General features: G+C 36.0%; 1 long non-coding RNA gene across 1 annotated transcript; it reads right to left on the minus strand.

The window, feature by feature from the left end:
* Window positions 1-3521: 3521 nt before the first annotated feature.
* Window positions 3522-13457, minus strand: LOC112541027 (uncharacterized). The gene is made up of 4 exons (XR_003085058.1): window positions 13397-13457; window positions 10537-10630; window positions 7662-7724; window positions 3522-5441 (listed from the first exon to the last, which is right to left on the minus strand). It is a non-coding gene; the product is annotated as an uncharacterized LOC112541027 (long non-coding RNA).
* Between the last annotated feature and the right edge of the window lie 238 nt (window positions 13458-13695).

A 13695-nucleotide genomic window follows, 5' to 3' on the forward strand; every position in this document is an offset into this window, starting at 1 on the left:
TATAGTTGGTGAAAGTCTCTAGATTTCTAGTGGAAGTGTCTTCTGAGTGTAAACAGGCATGCCAAATCTCAGAGATTAATGAACCATAACTAATACTTGTGAAATACTCTGCCAAGAATGGTCCTTCTAGACATTTCTGACATGTCAAGCTAACAACTTTGAGCTTCAGAGGATAAAGGAAATTTCACAAGTATTAGTTATGGTTGCCTCCCATCAGATATTAGAGTATTCAAAGTTCCCTTTCATTACTTCATGCCTCTTGGAAAAATATGCAGCTTGTTTTTGGAAAGTATCATCCATGGGTTTTTTCCCCCTTGGTTGGGTAGGCAATAGTAAATACCAATAACACCACTTAGTTTAATCCAGATGCTGTGTACAGTATTGCCAAGTTCATTCGCTTAACTTTCTGATCAAATGTGTATACTTTTAACATATTCAGTACAATGCCTCTTCTATTCTATTGCTTCAGTTTCTTTTGAACAAACTATATCCTTCAACTCCTATATTCCAATTATGGGAGTCATCTCACCAGACTTCCATTTTATATATATTAACTTTGTCCTCCCCTTCTGTATTCAGAGTTAAACTTATTTCCCCTGGTCTGAATAGAAGTGTATGGACAATGAAAGTCATGAACTTGAAGCCAATGTTCTTTCTGATTTTTCATTAAGTAATGTAATAGACCCCATTAAACAACAATCCCACTTACTTTTATATTGCACAAGTCTTTATGTGAAGTGTTTACAGGATTCAGTTTAAAGACCAGCTAATCAAGCTTGCCACGCTTCACCCAAACACATTTTTACTGGTCCTGCCAAGATGTAACCCAGTCCACACTAGCATCATCAGATAATTCAGACTATGGTTCTAAAAATCAAATATCTCCCAATGACACTATTTGAGTACAGCTATTTTTGTTTTGTCTCTCCATTCCTTTTCCATGGACTGTAACAATGGATGAGAATTCAATCTGGACCCCAAAGTGCTTTAGCTGTCTTCCAAGATTTTCAAAGTCCATCTTTGATATGGTTGTAGTTGTTCTTTGCAATACTATTTGTCCCTGCATTGATTAGCAAGAAAGGATAATTGTCAGTAGACTTGGTAAGTCTTGGAACCTGTTCCACATCCCTAATCCATGTTCCTGGCAGATATATTTGTTTTGATTCTTGTAATTTTGAGTCAGCAACCCTTATTTTTTTTTTTCTGTTTCTTTTTTCTTTCAGAGCACAGCTGCATGCCCTCTGTCCTATCCTATCCTTTGTTCTGCAGTGTTTTGTTGCAGCCCTTGAAACCTCAGTCAGTTTACTCTGTAAGGGCCGCCAAGCTATTTTTGAGTTCCAGTGAGGTAAAACATGTTCTACATGTTCTTCATTTCTGGTTTCTGAGACTTTTCTCCACTGGGCTTGCTTAATTCAATTGATTTCCTTATAGACAGTTGCTTTCTCCATCAGTTCTTGTCATAGTGCCTCCATTTTTTGATCTGATCAATCATCCTTTCTTATGAGCTTTGCTTAATTGATTATGTGCCCTCAAGGTAGTGTTGACTCTTAGCAGCCACATAGATAGATTTTCTCCAGGATGAACTGGCCCCAACCTGGCCCTTCAGGTCTTCCAACAGCGCACCCATTGCCACTGTAACTGAGTCCATCCACCTTATTCTCTTCTTCCCTTTTCTTCCATCTTTTGTACCATTATAGATTTCTCCAGAGAGTTAGGTCTGAAGAAGTCTACAATGTGTCCAAGGTTTTATAATTTTCTCATGAGCTAAGCATAGTCATTTGGTGCCCCAGTTCTCTGACCTTTTTTTAAGCGCTGCTATAAGCTTGCACTAGCTAAAAATGTGCCATGTTGTTTTCAGACTCAAAAACTGCCATGTCACAAGCACTGCAGGTCATGTGTGCAGAATCAGCCATTCATTTTCACGTCTGTTTCTTAATGTATCAACGGTAGAACGTTTTTTAATTATTTACTCTTCACAATCAGCAGCTATTTGTGATATGACATTTTTGTCCCTCACAACTGAATAAATAATCCCTCAAAAGACACCATTTTCTGGTCGCGTTTCATGTTTCCTATGTTCTGTTGACCTCCACTGCCAAACTCTCGTTAGCTTTTTCTGTTTGCTCACTCGTATATGGCTGATATGACTGGCATGACAGTTTTTGCATTAGACCGCAACAAGTGGTAGTGCTATAAGAATTTTTTTTTAAAAAAGTTTGTCAACATTTAAATAGGGACGTGGTGGCGCAGCGGCTTAATGACGCTGAACGTTGCCAGCCAGAAATGGTCGACACTTCAGCAGTTCAAGCTCAGCTCCGCACAGCAGAGCGAGCTCCTGCTTCCTCCCCAGCTCCTGCCAACCCAGCAGCTTGAAAACTTACGTGAGTAGATAAATGGGCACTCTCAGTCCAGTGGGAGGAAAAAAGCTGGTGGTGCTTGCACGGGAGACGGGAACCAGTTGCTGGTAGCGCGGAAGCCGCACACACCTGAAAAAGGTGCGAAGCAACGGAAACCCCGCCTCCTGCGCTCGCCAGCTGGGCTCTGCTCTAGGAAGGAGGCACTGGCAAGCCACTTACGAAACACCTTGCCTTTGAAACTGCAGGGACTCGTCCAGGCAGTCGCCGCAGAATCGGTCACGACTGAGTGCGGATAAAAAAAAAAACATTTAAATTAGGAGGGGATCAACAAAGAAGCAAGGAAGACTGTTAAGCCATTCAGTAATTTTGTGGAAGGAGGGTATTGTTCTGCTTATGATTATTTCCCATGCCTTTTCATCTTTTTATTCTCTCCCCTATTTAAAATTATTGAGGTCGTATCAGTTATATAGATATATACAGTAGATAGATATAGATGTAGATAGAGATAGAGATATAAAGATATAGATATGTTAATTTTGAAAAAATGAAATGTAAAACAGATAAAAATAGCTACAAAAGGAATAGGACACAGCAGATTCTGGCATAAAAAATAGCAGTTTTAATTTTCAACAAAAAACCATGCATTTTGTTACAGAAAAAGTATTCTGAGTTTCACTGCAATCATCTATATTTTTCATATCTTTGTGCCATAATGCTGAATTTAAGCTTTTTTTTTTTTTTTACTTTCTTTCATAGGTAGAGTTCCTGTCATACAAAAGATCTGTTAAATACCTGTGAAACCAAATCTCCACCCATTAACTCAAGGTGATTATTAAATAGCATATTAAACAATTGAAATGAAAGGCAATTAAATAAATACAGCCCTATAGGGGAAAATGTATCACACTTTTCTGCATTTTCCAACCTGGTAAATGATGATTAAGATATTTTAGAGCAAGCAAGCCGACAGCTTTTCTACCATGAGAGTTCTGAAAAGCAAGGAGCTAAAAATATTCTAAGAGAACTACTCTGCATTTGTTTAAAAATTTCACTTTAATATACAAAAGTGAAAAAAGCAGAAAGAAATAGAACTAAAGAACAAAAGCAACAAAACATCCTATGTTATATTTATTTAATTAATTATTAAATTTATATAGCCACCCTTCTTGCCTATGTGATTGTGGGCGATTCACACAATTAAAATTACAAAAACCAAACAATCAAAACACTCATGTACATGAATTAATTCAGTGTAGCTTGTAACCAAATCTTTAAAACTTGATCACATAATGTAATATGATCGCTCTCTGCATTATATTGATAAAGCTCATAAACTGATAGGAAACAGATGTAAACAGATGTAGTCTTTCCAACATTAAAAGATATTCTCTTTTTGGGAGGTGCTGATTGACAAATCCATAATTCTTCATATAATGCTCCATATTTTTGGGCATGTAATGTGCATCTTTAAACTATGCTGATATTTGCAACACCAACTAAAAACAGAACAATAAGGCAAACCCATATCATATGAGTAAGTGTCCCTGCACTCGTTTTCCACTTCCAACAGAATAAAATTTATAGCCTGCCATTTTCAAAATATTCTCTGGGTTCACAATAAATGTGCAAGGAATCTTTTGCTGATCAGATCTCATCTTAAAATCATAAGAAACCTACTTAATGTACTTTAAGACTCTGGTTTGTTAATATGAGATATTACAATTGTTTATTCTGAGGTCTTGCAAATAAGTAATTTCCAGCTTAGTTATACTTTTAACTGTTGTTTAGAAATACTGTAGACTTTAAATCACCTAGAGCACATCATAGTACTGATAGAAATGTGGGAATTTTAGACACAGATAATGCATCTGGGCCAGATTATAAAATCAAGGTATGTTTTAATTGCATATACTGCTATTTTTCAATGCTAGGCAGTCCAAATTTTTCTTCTAATAACTCAGATTGCTTGAAAATATGATAGCAATAACCTGCTCTCAAACATTAATACTGCTGATTGCTTATGACTTCTAAAATCAAGGTTTACTTACTATTTTCAGATTGTCCCAAAGGGTATGTTTGTCATTGGAATAATGTTTAATATTAGACTTGAGTCCCAACATTTTTCAAATGTGCTTTGCTAACTTTAATGAAGAAAAAAGAATACAGCTATGGATAAAAGTAGAACTAACCTCCTGCCATAAAGTCAGTGGGGTAAGATAGTATCTTTCTAACTGAGTTAATAATGGTTTTGTGAAATGATCACTTACATTCCACAAAGAAAGTGAAGTCAAAATGTATGCCCAGTTATAAAGCTGAAAATCATGATAGTTAAAACCCATCATTACATAACTGTAATCTTGATAAACAAAATCTAGGGATTTGCCCTTCCCATAGAAGTATGTTAGGGCTCATCTTCACATCCTACTTGCCACAGCATGAAGATGCTTCACTGTTTTGAGGATTGTATCTTCATGAAGTTGCCTCCATCTCATATCCAGCTCTCTACAAAAGGTAACCTAGAGCCATCTTCAGTTGTTCCAGTTTGGAAGTGGTATTTTCCTTCTTCTCCTAAAACAAAACTTCCCACGTGGACAATTTAGGGGGATGACATAGTCAGGGATAACGATCTACTCAGCTCCACAAGGTCTGCTGCAGAAATGCCCCCTCCCTATCTAATTGCTGGGCATTATACCTACGTCGCTATTTTCACTTTGGGTGTGAGGCAGATGGAATACCTGCTCTTTTTCTCATTATGCTGCTCAGGAGATCAATAGAGGTGGCAGACAAGATCCTACTATTGTTGGGGAGAACTAGCAAAATCACATGAGACACACACACACAAATATAGAGGCTCTCTGTGTAACCAAAAATTACAGTGTTTGTGGAAAAAATCGTCTTCAGGAGGGGAGAGGAGAGAATGATCCAGAAACACAATAGCACTGTGAGTTGTCTGGTTTCAGTTTCTCTGCTTTATGTTCTAAATTAATTTTTATGATCATTCTGACAGACTTTTGGGGATGAGAATGATAGATATATCAATCTTCTGTCTCTCTGCCAGGACTGTTGATTTCCCAGGAGACAGTCCTATCAGAAGAAAAACGCAGTAAATAATTAGAATTAGGCCAAGTAAATCAATAATAAAAATAATAAAAATTGAAGTTTGAATCCTCAACTTCACTCGCCATATGTTCAGGAAAACAACTGGTAGATGGCTTTTCTACTTGTAGATATTGATCAGAAGGGAAAGGATGGCAGGGAACAGTTGATGCCCTAAAATTTCCCCACATTAAATTGCAAGACAGTGGTCTCTGGCAGGTTTAGAGCTCTGGGAGATGAGGGAATAGCTATCTAGCTCAAATCATGGTCGGCACCTTTGAAAGGACACTAAGTTTGCATACAGTACTTCCTTTTCTAATCAGTTTCAGAAATTGCTTGTTAACTGCTTTTTTGCTATTAGGAATGTTTGGATTGACAAATTTTACAGCACTGGGTGAGTTTCCTTCAATCCTTAGCAAAAGAAGTTTTAACTACAAGTTTAAGAACCTAATTTTTTTTTTTGAATAAACAGCAAAAGGGTGATTAAAACTTTGATTTTAAAAAGTTACAAACTAGACTAAGGGTCCAGATAAATTTGAAATAAGATTTTGGAATTACTTATAAAGAATCCTTTGCATGGGAAAATGCTTTAGTTTTGATTTAATAATAAATAAATAATAAGGCGAGACTTTAAAAATTGGACACTAGAGGGAACTAGAGGGGATTAAAGATTATAACTAAAGGAGAACACCCAAATTTGACTTAGAATTACAGAATGAATCAAAATATTTTAACATTAGACATATTGAAGGATATTTTTGAACAATGGACCCAGAAGTTAATTTTAATAGTGTCTGCCTCTATAGGTAGACTGTTTAAAAGTTGTTATGACAGAGGAACCAATTTTACTTGATAAAAATTGAGACTGATTTGAAAGTGGATTTTAAAATGACAAGCTACAAGAATGACATGGAAAAGGATGTTATACTGGGCATACAGAAGAAACTGGCTGATGTCTTAATATACAAATAACAAACCAAGAGAGTGACCTGGATAATTTTCCTATATTGGATTTACAAAAGAGGCTTGTTAAAGTTTTGAAGAATTTTATGAGAAAGGACAAAGAAAAAATGAAAAGAAATCAAGTTCTAGGGTATTATTTGAAGGGACTACAGATCAAGGTTGTTAGAAATAAAAGGAAGAAATATAAAGCTGGTTTATTTGATCAAGGTTAAAATTGATATATTATGTCTAGTAATTTAATGGATTTTCGCCGACATTAGGATTGAAATAACAATGCTTTAGGGATTTGTTTATAGATAAGAGATGGGATATGGGAAGAAGAGATTATTTGTTGTATTTTGAGAGGATGTAATAAGTTACTAAATTGTGATGAAGGTGGGAAGTCACTTCTTTATATTTTTTCTTTTTCTTTACTATATTCTTATTTTTTTCTTTCTTTTCTATTTCTCTTTCTCTTTCTCTTTTTCTCTGTTTTCTTTCTTTTCTGCACCTTCTAATTTTATTTATTCTTTTATTTATTTTAGTTTGTTTAGTTTTGATTGTTGTCATTGCAATCTTTAATACAATTACTTTAAATAAATAAATAATTTACATTTGGGTGGCCGTATTGCCCAGCCTCACTGCTGAGGCATAGTAAAGATAGGGTGTGGGGACAATGCAGTTTATAGCAACATACTTTCCTCCTTACTTAAAGATGGCAGGAAGGCCCTTTAGTATCTTATCAGTCTAGCAACTAAAGAAATAAATAAAATAAATATGTGGTTTAAAGAAGTGTTTCCTTTTGCCTCTTTTAAATATCCTTCTCATCAGTTTCATTTATGGCCCTGGACCTAATGTTTGAGAGAGAGAAAGAGGACTTCTTTTTTTACCTTCTCCACACTGTACGTGATTTTTAACACCTCAGGCCTTTTCCTACCTCAGTCCCTTTTCTCCAGGCTAAAAGGTCCCAAACATTCTAGCCTTTTCCCACAGAGAAAGCATTTGAATCCTGTGATAATTTTGGTTGCATATTTCCAGCTCTATTATATCTTTTTTCACATTTGGCTGCCCAAACCATTCAGGGTGTTCTAGATGCAGCTGTACCACAGATTTGTATAATGGCATTACAACGTTGGCATCTTAATTTTAAGTCTCTTTCCTAATGCTCCCAAGCATCAAATTTGCCTTTTTTCACAGCCACCATAGCAGCCCTACATTTAGCCAAGCTATCGGAGGCTGATGGATTTCGGAGTCCAATGCACTTACGGAGCACTAGGTTGCCTGTCCGAAGTCAGCCACATCAATCTCACAACGTAGCCTTTGTGCAGACTAGAAGAAATGGAAAACAACAGGAGGAAAAGAAAACAATGACCAAGGAGCTGGCAATGAATAAGAGGCTGGGCTGAATGTAGCAGAAGGAGCAGGATCTCTGGTGATCAACCCTATAAAATTGTTATATGCTGCCCTCTTGGACTTAGAAACATTAGTTATTCATAGACATAAAAATAAAAAGAGCTCCCTTTCTTTACTAATAATGGAACAAGTCATATAGCCCTCCTGACCCTAGAAATAGCAACAATGCTAAGAAAACAAAACAAGTCACCCCCAGCCCAATAGGAAAACTTTTGCTGCTTTCCATATGGTATTAGTTATAAAAATAGTTCTGGCCCAGCTGTTTCTTCCTTCAGTTTCCAGCCTTACAGACTGTTCTGTGCAAAAAGAATTAGTCACAGAGGCCAATGGTGAGTCATCTATTGAAGTGACAGAATACAGATTGTTGCTCATTCTCCCTCTTCGTGGGCTCTGTTTCTTTTCATCAAGGTAGACATCTCTGGAATGTCAGGACAAAAAAATGTAGGAGGTCATCTCCTTTCCAGCCATTGCTGCTCAATGAATCTGTGTACTTCATCTTCATATGAATGTCTTTTCCTTAATTCAGCTGAAAGGCATCTTAGATAAGTAGCATATTTTGTCAGATCTGGTGAAATACTTAGCCATATCCTTTCGCACATTTTAAGCAGTCATATTACAATAGATACACACATGCCCCACTGCAATAAATATACACATATACACATTTTCCATGTTTGTTTTGCATGTTTAAAAGCACAATTCAGTGACCTTTTGAATAAGCGGATAAACATTTAGGATAAACCGAGCACTACTGCAGATTATATGAAGATATTCTACAATCTTTTTTGGCTAGATATGCTGGTTGGGAATCACACAGATATTCTTCTGGGCTCCTCAGAGGCTATGAATGAAACACACATAAGAAATCTTGTTGATTCAGCAACTTAATGATGGCCTATCTGACCACACATGAGTTTGCAATGCTGAGCATCAAGTTATATAGTATTTATTTATTTATTAGTGGTGACCCATGTGACATTCTCCATATTCTATTGAAGTAAAACTCCCATCATCCCTAACCATTACTATGGTAATTTGTGTGACCTTAACAATCTAACTCATACTACATTTAATTTTATCTACTGCTCTTCTTTCTTTCTGTCTACTGTTGATCTCCAGTCAAGGCTACCTGGGCCCACAATAATTATGGAAACTACTGGACATGTCTATTCTTATGAAGTCACTCCTGTGCATGTTTCACAACTGCCCCTACCCCACGAACAATAGCATCTTCCATTGGTGACCAATAGTGTTTTCTCTCTACTAATTCTGTATATTTGCTTACCTGGTAAAATTGATTCAACAGAGAACGGTGGAATAACATTTTGATTGTGTTAGCATTAGGATTTTTATCTGGAAACATGTAGACTGTATTACCAATTCTTTTTCTTTAAGCAAATTAGCTAAAATGTGAACTGTGCACTGGGAGATCCTGAGTTTTAATGGTTTAGAATTTACTACTAATAAACTATACCAAACGTATGTCTTTACTTCAGAGGGCAAAGCTCCATTCCTATTGGGAAAAAAAAATTGGTAGCATTTGCTTGTATTGTATTTGTAAGCCAACAAATCTTATAGAGGCATTATGCCAGAATGCATGGTGAGGGGAGATATTGCCATCAAAATGTTTACTATTTATGTTAGTCCATAATATATAAGATTTTTGTAGATGGATATACTTTTGTTTCCTCCCCTCTCTTCCCCATCTTTTTGTTTGTTTGTTTTTTTGTTTTATTTATTTATTATTATTTTTCAACAAAATTATCTTTAATCTTAAAGAAAAAAGAAAAACTAAAAAAGTTAAAAGTACAAACTAAAAACACAAACTAACAAAAGAAAAAGAAAGGAAAAAATCTATCTCATCTTTTATACTTATCAGTAGTCACTGGTTTACTAATGAATTCACTACTATAATATGAACAATACAAGATATTATTGTAAGATATCACAGAATCTCTGCCATAGTAACATATTGCTGCATCCTTTGATTAGTAGAGAATATTGTCTTTTCCAAAACAGATAAATCACACACTTCTGACAACATTCCTTGACATATGGAATAATATCACTTTTCCAATTTCTCAATATAATTCTTTTTGCCACCTCCCATGCTCAATACAACCACAATTCCTGATAAACAGTCAAATTTCAAAGCTTTGTCCCCTCCCCCTTTGTCCCACACCCTTTTTCAGCATCTGAGGGATGCTGGGATGGGATGATGACTTGAGAGGCACTGGGGTCAGGATCTAGAACAGTGATACATGGTAGGACCAGATTATCAGCCTGATTTTTCCAATTTGAGATCTTTTGAAGGGAAGGAGAATTAATGAAACTTTATAGATATTATAAACTGTTCAACTGAAAGTCATATATACACATACTTGATGTAAGTAATAGACAATCTTCCGAACAAACTAGCTGATGATCCTTTTTAACAATACCAGATGTTGATAATTATTGAAGATAAAATGCAAATGAGATTTATCATGAAATGTTGCATTGTGGAATGTTTCTATTCATTGTTGCAATAGTTTGGGCATGACTTCCAATTAAATACTTCATTCTATTCCCCTTCCCATCTCCTCCCACAATCAGTATGCATTCCATTATCTATTCCCAAAACAATTCTATAAACTTTTGAGTTTTCCAGATCTGTTGATACCTCCACATTGTGTGTGTCTGTGTGTTTTGGGAGGTGTGTTGCTTATCTGGAAACAAGGAAACTCACCTTGAACTTGAAAAATAGCAGAAATAATCACTATTATGATGCAGAGTAATCAAAACATCATCTCCAACTTTGTATATACCAGTTGATCAAGTAGCTGTAGAATGAAGCAAACCATAATAAAATAATCTTTTGAATTATTAGGAATCAACACCTTTAGGTGCCTTAAGATAAAACAGCATGTTTTTATTTCATTATCAATGACATTCATATGATTTCGAAAGAAGTATGCAATCCCTTGAAATTCTTATGAAGTTCAAAACTGGAGCATTTTGTTAATATATTGTACAACGTTTTGGATAAATGTTTCAGCTACAGAGTCCTTCGCATCAAAATAAAAAATACATATACAGTATCCAAATATGAGGAGGCAGGCTGGCTCCGAGCAGCAGTATTGTTTCTTGACTAGGGCTCTCAGATCGGCCTGCAAAAATTTGGACAGCCACTAGGTGGCAGCGAAGATATCCACATTTTTGCAGCCCTTCCCATCAGCATCCTGTGCATGAAAAATGCTTTAGGTGTTGGTTCTTGTGTAAAGCAACTCAGCATTAAGTCATATTGTATTTGGGAGAACTGGGGGGCATTACAGATAGAAATCAAAAACATAGAATATGGTTTATGTGCTGAAAGTTTTATATAATCCAGGTCCCTGTTTTTCAGTGCCCAAGAAGCAGGACATGAATGCAACAGTATCATCCTACTCACGTTCTCCAGCAACTGATACTAAGAGGGAACACAATGGCTACTATTCATGCTAGCTATGTAATAACAAGCTGTGTACAAATAGCCTTTCAAAGTTATTCACCAAATCTGTGAGCAGAGTAATTAGAAGGACAGTTTCTTTTAATTTCTCGAGGGAAGTTGAGGAATTTAAGGGTAAGCCTCTTCCTTAATAAGAATACCACCGCTACTGGAGAAGACTAATGAGAGACATTTTCTCATGATACCATCCCTTGGTTTTAATTGAGGCCTGGGAAGCCAGGGAGGTTGCAAGCTGCTGGAGAGATGATTGAACAATGAAAGACACTCCTTGACCATCACAAAACTAAAGTCCACGTGTCCTACATTCCACCCATGAGAATTTCTCCAAACTTCTCCTTTGAAAGAGGTCTATTTGTCCCCCATTAGACTGAATGAAAACTGGTAGGAAAAATTTGCAGGAGAATTTGCCTGCTTAACATTAATACAGTTCCGCTAATGCTGGAGGTATCATATGGCAGTGTTGCGTGAACCATTTGAAGCACTTTCCCTCACCACACTGAAGGAGCCACATTCTCCACAAGGCTTCTTGTGGGGTGGTCCTCAAGTTGCAGGTATCTTCATGCCACTCCACCAGCACTCTGAGGAAAAATGTTGTCCGTAATGAAGATGTATATACAGACAACTTGGAAAACCCTTGAAATAATTGTGCCAAGCCTTCTAGAAGAGGTGACTTTCTCCACACTTTACTTGCACTTTAGTGCTTCATTTAGTGCTTTCCACAGCTTTATTATATAGCCATCATGTTTTGTACCCAGTGATGGCCTGTCCTCCACTGATTTCTCTAAACTCCATTTAAAGCTGTCCAGGTTGTTGGTCAGCCTTACCTTTTTAAAACTTATTTTTAAAAAAGACCTCATACAAACATGCTAAAAAAGCAAGAGCACAGTAATGCTATAAAATAACACAGCTATTATCAACACACTAAAACTGTCTAAAAACTAAGGGTTGCTACCAGTATGCTCCTTGTTCATGACTCCTTTAACAAATCAACCCATAAATCAACCTTGTGGTATGGAGATTAAATGTTCTCAACTTCACTTTTAAACCCAAAACTTTAAACATATTAAAAAAAAATCCGTATAATTAATATTTCTGCTTAGTCTCCCCTGACTGGTTAAACATTCAGCTCAGGCAAAATTCCATAGCCTCTTATACCCCGGTTGATTGAATATTCTGCTATGTTTATGATGGGAAATTTCAGTTTGTGTATCTGCTGTTCCTGAACTATTCATAGGATAACTCTGATTCTAGTATTCTGAGGGAGAAAAATTGTTACCTAGTTTCATACACGACTATCATGCCCCTGTATTGTTTTTCTAAAAACAACATTGGTAACTTTTCCTCATGAAGGACATATTCAGCAAATTTCTTTCTGTAATGTGATGTTCAAAACTGGGCATAGTGCTCCAGGTGTGGCTATATCATAGATTTGATATACTGTAGGTATTATGACACCAGCATTTTATTTTTGATTCCTTAATATATGGAATTTGCTCTTTTCCCAACATCTGTCCCCCTGTTCCTCGAGCTTACTTGGTCATTGACCACCATGCCAGATTACAACAGCATGTAAATAAGATTCAGACCTTGTGCTCCAGTGTGACTCATCTAGACTTGCATATCCTACTTTGCATTTATAATTTTAATTCCATTTTTCCCATTTGGAGTTCTTTGCCATCTCTTTTTTATTTTAAATATTTTCCAGAGAAGCTTCTCCTTTTCTGGTCTCACCAGATGGAGGAAGCTGTAATTTATGAAAGTCATCCTGATAGAAGAGAATCAATAGAATTAATACAAGCAATACTGAAATAATTGGAGCAACAATTAGTTCAATAAAAGTTTTGCATCTGTTCTAAAAACATTATTTGGCTGAAAAATATTGTGAGCATACATAAAAAGGAGGTTGCTTTAGTGGCTACTAAGAATTTGTTCAAATTAAACAGACATTTGCAAGAGATTATTCATTTGATTTTAGATTCATCTGACTCCAAACAAAAATTACATTGATACAATTAAATAAATTAAATAATCAGCACAGAAAGTTATACAGATAAACATATAATGTTCTCACACATACACATATACATATACATATACATACACAGCAGAACACTGTACTGAAACCTGAAATTGCTAGTGTGAAGCAATTAGATGAGCTTGAATCTCTGCAGATCTAATGCTTAACTTGGAACTTTTTTTTATTCCTGGCAAAATCATGCATTTTTTCTCTGGTCAAACATGTCAATATTAGCAAAGTGCAATGAACACTGAATCTCGTCATTTTCCATGGAAAGCAGTTCCAGTGGTATGCGGTGTTTATATTACTCTTCTCAACAACAACAAAAATCTAAAGGTTATTCATCTTTGGAGTGAAACAAGACTTTGTGCTCAATTCAGTTG

This window comes from Python bivittatus, unplaced genomic scaffold (assembly GCF_059951505.1).
Source record: "Python bivittatus isolate LINGU-HERP-01145 unplaced genomic scaffold, Pbiv_v1 ctg000480_np1212, whole genome shotgun sequence".
Taxonomy (NCBI): domain Eukaryota; kingdom Metazoa; phylum Chordata; class Lepidosauria; order Squamata; family Pythonidae; genus Python; species Python bivittatus.